Here is a 10202-nt window from a genome sequence, read left to right as displayed (position 1 = left end):
AAATCACATGAACTCAGCCTTGAATAAATTCAATAACCGACCTAACTGCAGGAAGACATCCTCACTTCTGAACTCAATTCCTCTCGCTGATATACTACTTGCTTTGCTCATTGCTTGCTGCACTTTCTGACAACTGGCAGTGACTGGTGTGGAAGGACACTGAGGCCCCTTTGTCTATCCACACGTCACTCCTGATGTAGGGCTCGTGCCCGAAACGTCAACCCTCTTCCTCCTCAGTTGCTGCCTGACCTACTGTGGTTTTCCAGCGCCACAATATTCAACTCTGATACAGCACAGCAGTCCAAAGTTGAGCACGTACACCTTAGTCCAACACAGGCACCTCCCGATCATAACAAATATTAAGCGTCCAAATGCGAATACGGGAGACAAATGCCGACGCTATTTTATTTTGCCAATTTTTTTCCCTGTGCCTCTACATTTTATTTCTTTTGCATTTTGTCTGGCTTCTCAACGTTTCTGTCCTTTCCCCAGGGCAGAGGTATTCCAAAACTAGAGGGTAGAGGCTTAGGGTATGGGGGAAGGATTTTAAAAGATCTAAAAGACTAGGAATAGAACATTCACCCCTTACTGAGCGAAAGTGAGGACTGCAGATGCTGGATATTAGAGTCGAGAGTGTGGAGCTGGAAAAGCACAGCAGGTCAGGCAGCATCCGAGGACCAGAAGAATTGACGTTTCGGGCAAAACCCTTCATCAGGAAATAGCCATGGGAAACTGCAGGGCTGTAGCGTAATCGAGTGAGTCTAAGTGGGATGCTGTTGGGAAGGTTGGTGTGAATGGCCTGGAAGGATGATATGGTTCCACTGCGTTAGCCACGTGTATTGTGAGAAATGTAGGAGGAGTGGGTTCCAGTTCATGGGACATTGACACCAGGCCTGGAGAAGGTGGCATTTGTGCCGTCTCTCTCTTCACATTCTGCCCCCCTGTCCATTTTCTCCCTATTCACTGCCCCCTGCCCATTCTCTCTCCTCACACTGCACCCTCTATTCTCCCCCCCCAACAACCCTCTGAACCACAGTCTGTTCCCCTGTCCATTTCCCTCCTTTCTCCACCACCACCAGCGACCCCCTCATCCCCTGCACCCCCACAATCGTCCTTTCTCGTGCCTCAGCCCTCTTTGATCGCTGTATGAAGTCTTTCTCAGGGGAGATAGAGAATGGATGGTGATGACTTTACCTGGGAAGCACGGCTTGTGGGAAATAGTTGATATTTAAAATTGAGAATAACTAAAACCGTATATTCAGAAACTTCGTTTAAAGTCGGGAAGAATGTTATTTTTTCCAAAACAAAAGCTGCAAAAATCTTTCTGAAACTTGCATTGATGTATGTGCAGTTAGGCCACAACAAAGGAGAGGCTGTAAGGAGTGAATGAGTGAATAAAAGACAAGTCCAACCTTGCCCTCGAGGAGAAAGTGAAAACTGCAGATGCTGGAGATCAGAGTCGAGAGCGTGGTGTTGGAAAAGCTCAGCAGGTCAGGCAGCATCCAAGGGGCAGGAGAATCGCGTTTCGTGCATAAGCACTTGGCACTCGGCCATCGTTCGTTCAATCCCCCTGCGATGGCGCGTGAACTCACTGGTGCCTCCGCAGGTGGGAGGAGCAGGTGAATCCTTTCCGGCACTGACAGCAGGTGAATGGCCTCTCTCCGGTGTGGAGCCGCTGGTGGGTCAGCAGTGCAGCTGTCTGAGTGAACCCTCTCCCGCACATGGGGCACGTGAATGGCTTCTCTCCCTTGTGGACCCACTCGTGCAACTGCAGATGGCAGATCCGACTGAAGCCCTTCCTGCACACTGAGCAGGTGAATGGCCTCTCCCGGTGTGAATGAGTCTGTGGGTTTCCAGCACGGATGAGGAAGGGAATCCTTTCCCACGGTCCCCACATTTCCACGGTTTCCCCATTGAAGGAGCTTTCCTTGTGTTGTTCTGGGTTTGAAATTACCAGTCTATCCCCACCGTGAGGGGTGAGAGTTTGATTCCCCTAAGCTGAGTAAATGGTTTGAAGCACTTTTCACAGTCAGCGCACTGAATCTCCCTCACTCGGGTGTCTCAGTATTCTTCCTGCCACACCAATGTCCAAAATCTTTCAAGCAAACATGTCTTCTAGATTGGAATGGCTGCTGATATTCAAGGCCCAATGAATCAAGTGGCTCTGTCAGAAGTTGATGCATCATTTGCTTTCAGATTTCTTTCTGCACGTCTTCCTGCAAAGAAAAATCACAAAATAAGTGATCACTGTCAGTACAGTTAAATGAACATAACATAGGTGGCAATTCCTTTAGATTGCCAGATGCCGGCTGATCACATATTATCCAGGCCACAGAAACCTGAAAACCCTCATGCAGCCAGATAGGCTTAGGTATGTATGGAGGAAAACTTCATTCCAGTGACAATAACATGGAACAAACTGCCTACAAAGATGCTGGAAATGGAGCTGAATCAAGGATATGAAAATGAAATGTTAAGGCTGCTTGAGAAAAGAAAGGCAGTAAAATTGCTGAATGACTTCCTGCTGGCCTATTAAACAAAAAATAATGACAAAAAAGGACGTAACTCCATTATTACATTAGAAGGTGAATAATAATTTCAAACAAACCTTTACAACAGCCAACAATATCAGATATACATCATATAGAACAAAGAACAAAGAACATTTACAGCCCAGGAACAGGCCCTTCAAGCCTGAGCCGATCCAAATGTACTGTCTAAACCTGTTGGTCAATTCCTAAGTGTTGTATCCCTCTACTCCCCACCCACTCATGCACTTATCCAGACGCATCTTAAATGAATCTACCGTGCTTGCCTCTACCACTCTGCTGACAACGCGTTCCAAACGCCCACCATCCTCTGTGTGAACTAAAACTTATTTTCGCTTTGAATAAGTGCTGCCCTTGCCGCGTTCATTGTAATGGCAGCTCTGCCCCATCCCTGAGTAAGGAAGACGGATCTCGTTTAACGAAGCTGCTTTTTGAGAAAATTGATTATCTGTTTTCGCACAAGGTAATGTAAGAAGCTAGGGCTCGTCCGGGATTTGAACCCGGGATCTCTCACACGTCCACGCAGCAGGAGGCCCGAAGCGAGAATCACACCGCTAGACCAACGAGCCACATACAGTTGGTGCTCTACATTTTTTTTAATAATATGCCAATCCCTTAAATGCTGCCCAGTTCCTTGGGAATCTAACTTTTTAGTTGTGAACATGAGTAAAGGAGCAATCCTTTTCGAGGGTGCAAACTGTATACGTGCCAAACTGAGGGAATACACGAGGAAAATAGCTTTAAGAGAGATGGAAGGTATTTGAGCACCTTTGGAGTGTCTGCTCCCTCCCTGGGTTCACTCCAGTTGCTACAAATGAATAGTGTTTCACCCACCCGTACCTCCCCTCCCCCCTCGCTGCTGGAGGATGGTGAATGGAAAGAGGGAGACATTGCTTTGCTCCCAGATATTGCCCAGCGAGAGGAAGTTTCACTCTGAAACTGACGGGGCTGCATCCGCATTGTGACGTCAACAATGGAGGCGGGCCGGACAGCTGTCCTGCAGTTGAGGCACGTGTGGAGGGGAGGGCACTTTGCAAAGCCCACTCTCCTCCAAGTCAATGCAGTTTGAGTTCAAGCAAAGCAAGGGGTTTAAATTTATTTTAGGAAACCTCCTTTGTGCCGTGGGAAAACTCCCGCCGCTGGAAATACAGTGCTACAGATTCAAATTAACAGAAGCAGGAGTAGACCATTTGGGCAAGCCTGCTTCGTCATTCATTAAGATCACAGCTCCACCAAACTGCACTATCCCGACTAACCGGTAAAGCGCATTTCAGAAGAATGGACAGCCCGTAGGCCAGCTAAAAACTGCTTCCCTGACCGGGAATCGAACCCGGGCCGCGGCGGTGAGAGCGCCAAATCCTAACCACTAGACTACCAGGGAGACATAAAGCCGCCCGTGTAGCTCTGCTGAAAATGGCCTCGCTGCCCGGGAATCGAACCCGGGCTGCAGCAGTAAGAAGACTTGCACCGGTGCATCCATCAATGTAACTTTTTTGTGTCCATTGCTCCCGATGCGATCTCTATAACATTGGGGAGACTTAGAGTCAAGTCACATCTCCGGGACTCTCCTGCGCGCCTTTATTGCAAAAAAGCGCGGAGTGGACCCGGAAGCTGGTGTAGCGCAAGCTAACCTGGGTAGGTTTCTCTTCCTATAAATGCGCGCAGGAGAGTTCCGCAGATGTGACTTGACTCTCCTGTCTCCCCAATGTTATAGAGATCGCATCGGGAGCAATGGACACAAAAACTTACATTGATGGATACAAGAAAAATTAAATTTAAACTGTAAAACACACGTAACCGCGTCTACAAACAGACACTGCCAAGCAGCCCCGACCTGCTCCGTCGAGAGAGTGAAGACTGTTCACTCGTTTGTAGCTGCAGAAGCAATCATCCCAACACATGCAAACAAATCTGCATCAGGATGCTATTTGAACGAGCTACATCACACTGCAGCACCCAGGTACGGTGAAGATCAATAAACAACTGTAAAGCGCATTTCAGAAGAATGGACAGCCCGTAGGCCAGCTAAAAACTGCTTCCCTGACCGGGAATCGAACCCGGGCCGCGGCGGTGAGAGCGCCAAATCCTAACCACTAGACTACCAGGGAGACATAAAGCCGCCCGTGTAGCTCTGCTGAAAATGGCCTCGCTGCCCGGGAATCGAACCCGGGCTGCAGCAGTAAGAAGACTTGCACCGGTGCATCCATCAATGTAACTTTTTTGTGTCCATTGCTCCCGATGCGATCTCTATAACATTGGGGAGACTTAGAGTCAAGTCACATCTCCGGGACTCTCCTGCGCGTCTTTATTGCAAAAAAGCGCGGAGTGGACCCGGAAGCTGGTGTAGCGCAAGCTAACCTGGGTAGGTTTCTCTTCCTATAAATGCGCGCAGGAGAGTTCCGCAGATGTGACTTGACTCTCCTGTCTCCCCAATGTTATAGAGATCGCATCGGGAGCAATGGACACAAAAACTTACATTGATGGATACAAGAAAAATTAAATTTAAACTGTAAAACACACGTAACCGCGTCTACAAACAGACACTGCCAAGCAGCCCCGACCTGCTCCGTCGAGAGAGTGAAGACTGTTCACTCGTTTGTAGCTGCAGAAGCAATCATCCCAACACATGCAAACAAATCTGCATCAGGATGCTATTTGAACGAGCTACATCACACTGCAGCACCCAGGTACGGTGAAGATCAATAAACAACTGTAAAGCGCATTTCAGAAGAATGGACAGCCCGTAGGCCAGCTAAAAACTGCTTCCCTGACCGGGAATCGAACCCGGGCCGCGGCGGTGAGAGCGCCAAATCCTAACCACTAGACTACCAGGGAGACATAAAGCCGCCCGTGTAGCTCTGCTGAAAATGGCCTCGCTGCCCGGGAATCGAACCCGGGCTGCAGCAGTAAGAAGACTTGCACCGGTGCATCCATCAATGTAACTTTTTTGTGTCCATTGCTCCCGATGCGATCTCTATAACATTGGGGAGACTTAGAGTCAAGTCACATCTCCGGGACTCTCCTGCGCGCCTTTATTGCAAAAAAGCGCGGAGTGGACCCGGAAGCTGGTGTAGCGCAAGCTAACCTGGGTAGGTTTCTCTTCCTATAAATGCGCGCAGGAGAGTTCCGCAGATGTGACTTGACTCTCCTGTCTCCCCAATGTTATTGAGATCGCATCGGGAGCAATGGACACAAAAACTTACATTGATGGATACAAGAAAAATTAAATTTAAACTGTAAAACACACGTAACCGCGTCTACAAACAGACACTGCCAAGCAGCCCCGACCTGCTCCGTCGAGAGAGTGAAGACTGTTCACTCGTTTGTAGCTGCAGAAGCAATCATCCCAACACATGCAAACAAATCTGCATCAGGATGCTATTTGAACGAGCTACATCACACTGCAGCACCCAGGTACGGTGAAGATCAATAAACAACTGTAAAGCGCATTTCAGAAGAATGGACAGCCCGTAGGCCAGCTAAAAACTGCTTCCCTGACCGGGAATCGAACCCGGGCCGCGGCGGTGAGAGCGCCAAATCCTAACCACTAGACTACCAGGGAGACATAAAGCCGCCCGTGTAGCTCTGCTGAAAATGGCCTCGCTGCCCGGGAATCGAACCCGGGCTGCAGCAGTAAGAAGACTTGCACCGGTGCATCCATCAATGTAACTTTTTTGTGTCCATTGCTCCCGATGCGATCTCTATAACATTGGGGAGACTTAGAGTCAAGTCACATCTCCGGGACTCTCCTGCGCGCCTTTATTGCAAAAAAGCGCGGAGTGGACCCGGAAGCTGGTGTAGCGCAAGCTAACCTGGGTAGGTTTCTCTTCCTATAAATGCGCGCAGGAGAGTAACCCGAGGCACTACAGGGGTAGTCCCTCCCACCCACCCTCCTCCTCTAACCTTATAAGATCCGTTATGGTAAGCAGGTAAGTGCTGCATTTTGCTTGTTCTATTCTTCAGATCTAGTTTTTTTTAAAGGTTACTTTTGTAGGGATGGCAGTGAAGACAGTGCAATGTTCCTCTGCAACATGTTTGAGGTGAGGGATGCCATGGTCATCCCTGCTGATTACACTTGCCATAAGTGCACCCATCTCCAGCTCCTCCAAGTCCATCTTCGGGAACGGGAGCTGGAGTTGGATGAAATTAGAATCATTCGGGAGGCAGAGGGAGTCATAGATCGGAGCTTGAGGGAAGTAGCAACTCCAAAGATTGCCGACAGATGGGTGATAGTGAGGGGTACTTGGAGATAGCAGCCCGTGCAGCGACCCCTTGCGGTCGTTCCCCTGAAGAACAAGTGTATCATTTTGGATACTTGTAGGGGGTACGATTTACCAGGGGTAAGCAGTGGGGTTCAGGCCTCTGGCACGGAGCCTGTTCTCAATGCTCAGAAGGGAAGGTTGGAAAAGGGCAGAGCAAGAGTTATTGGGGACTCGATAGTTTGGGGCGCAGATATGTGGTTTTGTGTGGGCGAGAGAGACTCACGATTGCTATGTTGCCTCCAGGTGCAAGGGTACGTGATGTCTCTGATCGTGTTTTCCGGGTCCTTAAGGGGGTCGGAGAGCAGCCCGAAGTCATGGTCCACATTGGCACCAACGACATAGGTAGGAAGAGGGATGAGGATGTTATGCATACTTTCAGGGAGTTAGGTTGGAAGCGCAGAGTTGGAACAAACAGAGTTGTTGTCTCTGGTTTGTTACCCATGCCACTTGATCGCGAGTTGAGGAATAGTGAGAGAGAACAGATAAATGCGTGGCTACAGGGATGGTGCAGGAGGGAGGGATTCCGGTATCTGGATAACTGGGGTTCTTTCTGGGGAAGGTGGGACCTCTATAAACAGGATGGTATACACCTGAACCTGAGGGGCACCAGTATCCTTGGTGGGACGTTTGCTAGTGCTCTTTGGGGGTGGGGGGGAGTTTAAACTAATTCTGCCGGGGCATGGGAACCGAGACCGTAGCTTTAGGGTGCAGGACCTTGAGTGTAGGGAGGTTAGGAACATGGCATCAATCTCGAAGGAGGGTGCCTCTAAACAGGAATGTGACTTGAAGTGGATGTACTTCAATGTGAGAAGTATATGAAATAAGATAGGTGAACGTGCAGCGTGGGTTGGTACCTGGGATTTCAATGTTGTGGCTATTACGGAGACATGGGTAGAACAGGGACAGGATTGTTTGTTGCAGGTTCCAGTATTTAAATGTGTTAGTAGGGTCAGAGGTGGGGGTAAAAGAAGGGGAGGTGTGGCATTGCTTGTCGTCCCTACTGATTACACTTGCCGGAAGTGCACCCATCTCCAGCTCCTCCAAGACCGTGTTCGGGAACTGGAGCTGGAGTTGGATGAACTTAGAATCATTCGGGAGGCAGAGTGGTCATAGATCGGAGCTTTAGGGAAGTAGTAACTCCAAAGATTGCAGACAGATGGGTGACAGTGAGGGGGACTTGGCGAAAGCAGCCAGTGCAGCGACCCCCTGCGGTTGTTCCCCTCAAGAACAAGTATACCATTTTGGATACTTGTTGGGGGGACCACTTACCAGGGGTAAGCAATGGGGTTCAGGCCTCTGGCACGGAGCCTGATCCCGTTGCTCAGAAGGGAAGGTTGGAGAAGAGCAGAGCAAGAGTTATTGGGGACTCGATAGTTTGGGGCACAGATATGTGGTTTTGTGTGGGCGAGAGAGACTCACGATTGGTATGTTGCCTCCCAGGTGCAAGGGTAAGTGACGTCTCTGATCGTGTTTTCCGGGTCCTTAAGGGGGTGGGGGAGCAGCCCGAATTCGTGGTCCACATTGGCATTATTTTAGTGAATATCTGTTTCCTGTTTGCCAAGACCGAGAGAAACTCTCACTTCCAGATCTTTTAATTAGTTGAACATAAATTCTACCAGAAGCCATGATACGATTTCAATTTGTGTTCTCAGAAGACCTTGATCTCTGGGTTGCTCAATCATTATCACTGGATCCCAGTCTTTCCTTCAATGAAAGTGTTCTCCTGAATATTTTCCTTTATTTATTTTCCTTTATTTATTCATGGGATGTCGCACTTTGTCTCCCACTATTATTCTGGAAAACATCAACTTCACTTTCCTGCAGTTTCCCCATAATCTCAATTCCCTTTCTGATTAAAAAAAATGTTAGTTTTGAATGCACTTAACAATCCAGGCTCAACAACTGTCCTAAATATGCAATCCCTTATTTGCAAGTTATTCCCTCAGGTTCTAAACTCACCCACAAGGGTTAACGTTCCCACATCTATCCTGTCACGTCTCCTCAGAATCTTGTTTGTGACAATAAGGTTATCTCGAAATCTTCTAACTTCTAATAACCACAAGCCCAACCTATTCATTTCTCATTATAAGACATTATTTCCATTCCTGATATCGTCCTGGACAACCTTCTCTAGTCTGCCTCCAATGCCAGTATATCTTCCCTTAGCTAAAAGGCCCAAACCTTTTGCTTAACCTGTCGATATCCCTCTCCATGTCATCCTCACCACCTGCATTCCCATCAACTGTCTCTACTGCAGTCTTGGCAATAGTACATTCACTTCACTTATCCAAGTAATTCATATACATATTGTAAATAATTTTGGCCCCAGCACTGATCCCTGTGCCACATTGCTAGTTACAAGTTGCGATCCTGAACATGCCTCTTATCCCTGCTGCATCATTGGTTAGCCAATCATGTATCCATACGGTTAGACTGTCTCCAATATCATGTGAATATCATTGGCTCTGCCAGCACGTCTTCCCAAACTGTCCTTGAAAAAGTGGTGATGAGCTGCCTCTTAAATTGCTTCACAAATATGATGTGGTCTATAATGAAGGTTCAGGATCGAGTTCCAGGATTTTGATTAATAACACCGAAGCAATGCGTATATGTCATAGTTGGAATGTTGTGTTCACACTTATCTCCTCTTGCTGGTTAAAGTGATGGAGTGGAAATTGCTCGTGAAGAGCCGCCACTCATATAACCAAGCCAGACAGATCGATTGTGGCCAGAGACTCGGCCATTTTGACTTCTCATCAATCTACATTCTTTCCATGCAAGTTTTAGTCACATCAAACTGCCACGCAATGCTGTTATGGCCTCAGTAAACTATAATAACGGGAAGATCGCTGGAATGATTTTTCTACATCCGACTGCAATATAAATACAGATCATTGTTTCCAGTTTTGGTGGAACAAAAGACATTGTATTGGTGGATAATTACAGTTAGTGCAAACACAGCTAGCCATCGATAAATATTAATCCTGTTCACTTCAATGGCCAATTTCAATTCAGAAACCAAGTGCATTCGGCTGCTTGTAACATAGACAACATGACAAAATGGCTGATAGGAGGAGAAACGGGGCATTGAGGAGGAGTGAAATGTTTGCTTTTGGTCACCTCCACAATTGTTAGAAAAACAGGTTGAAAGGATTCTTAAAAGGTGGCTGAAGTAATGGTGTGGCTTAACATTTCAGACAGCGCAAAGTGGAAGACAACTTTCTAGTGGAAGAAAAAGACATTTCTTATTTCTGAAAGAACTGGGAAACAGAAGAGGGGATGAAATCTGACTTGGGAGCTATTTCCTATTTGTTGAGGATGTTGCTTCATCACAGTCTTGGTTTAGAGCCTAAGCTCTTGATCAGGAATAAAGGGTGGCCCAAAGGGGCTG

General features: G+C 47.7%; 4 non-coding genes across 4 annotated transcripts; all 4 read right to left on the bottom strand.

Moving 5' to 3' along the window:
- Positions 1-3858: 3858 nt before the first annotated feature.
- Positions 3859-3930, bottom strand: trnae-cuc (transfer RNA glutamic acid (anticodon CUC)). The gene has a single exon. It is a non-coding gene; the product is annotated as a tRNA-Glu (tRNA).
- A 655-nt stretch (positions 3931-4585) lies between these two features.
- Positions 4586-4657, bottom strand: trnae-cuc (transfer RNA glutamic acid (anticodon CUC)). Its single transcript has one exon. It is a non-coding gene; the product is annotated as a tRNA-Glu (tRNA).
- Positions 4658-5312: 655 nt separating this feature from the next.
- On the bottom strand, positions 5313-5384 carry trnae-cuc (transfer RNA glutamic acid (anticodon CUC)). Its single transcript has one exon. It is a non-coding gene; the product is annotated as a tRNA-Glu (tRNA).
- Positions 5385-6039: 655 nt separating this feature from the next.
- trnae-cuc (transfer RNA glutamic acid (anticodon CUC)) lies at positions 6040-6111 on the bottom strand. Its single transcript has one exon. It is a non-coding gene; the product is annotated as a tRNA-Glu (tRNA).
- Positions 6112-10202: the final 4091 nt, after the last annotated feature.

The sequence above is a fragment of the Hemiscyllium ocellatum genome (genome assembly GCF_020745735.1).
Source record: "Hemiscyllium ocellatum isolate sHemOce1 chromosome 27 unlocalized genomic scaffold, sHemOce1.pat.X.cur. SUPER_27_unloc_16, whole genome shotgun sequence".
NCBI lineage: Eukaryota > Metazoa > Chordata > Chondrichthyes > Orectolobiformes > Hemiscylliidae > Hemiscyllium > Hemiscyllium ocellatum.
The sequence above is the reverse complement of the archived record's forward strand: the minus strand, read 5'-3'. Positions and strand labels throughout refer to the sequence as shown.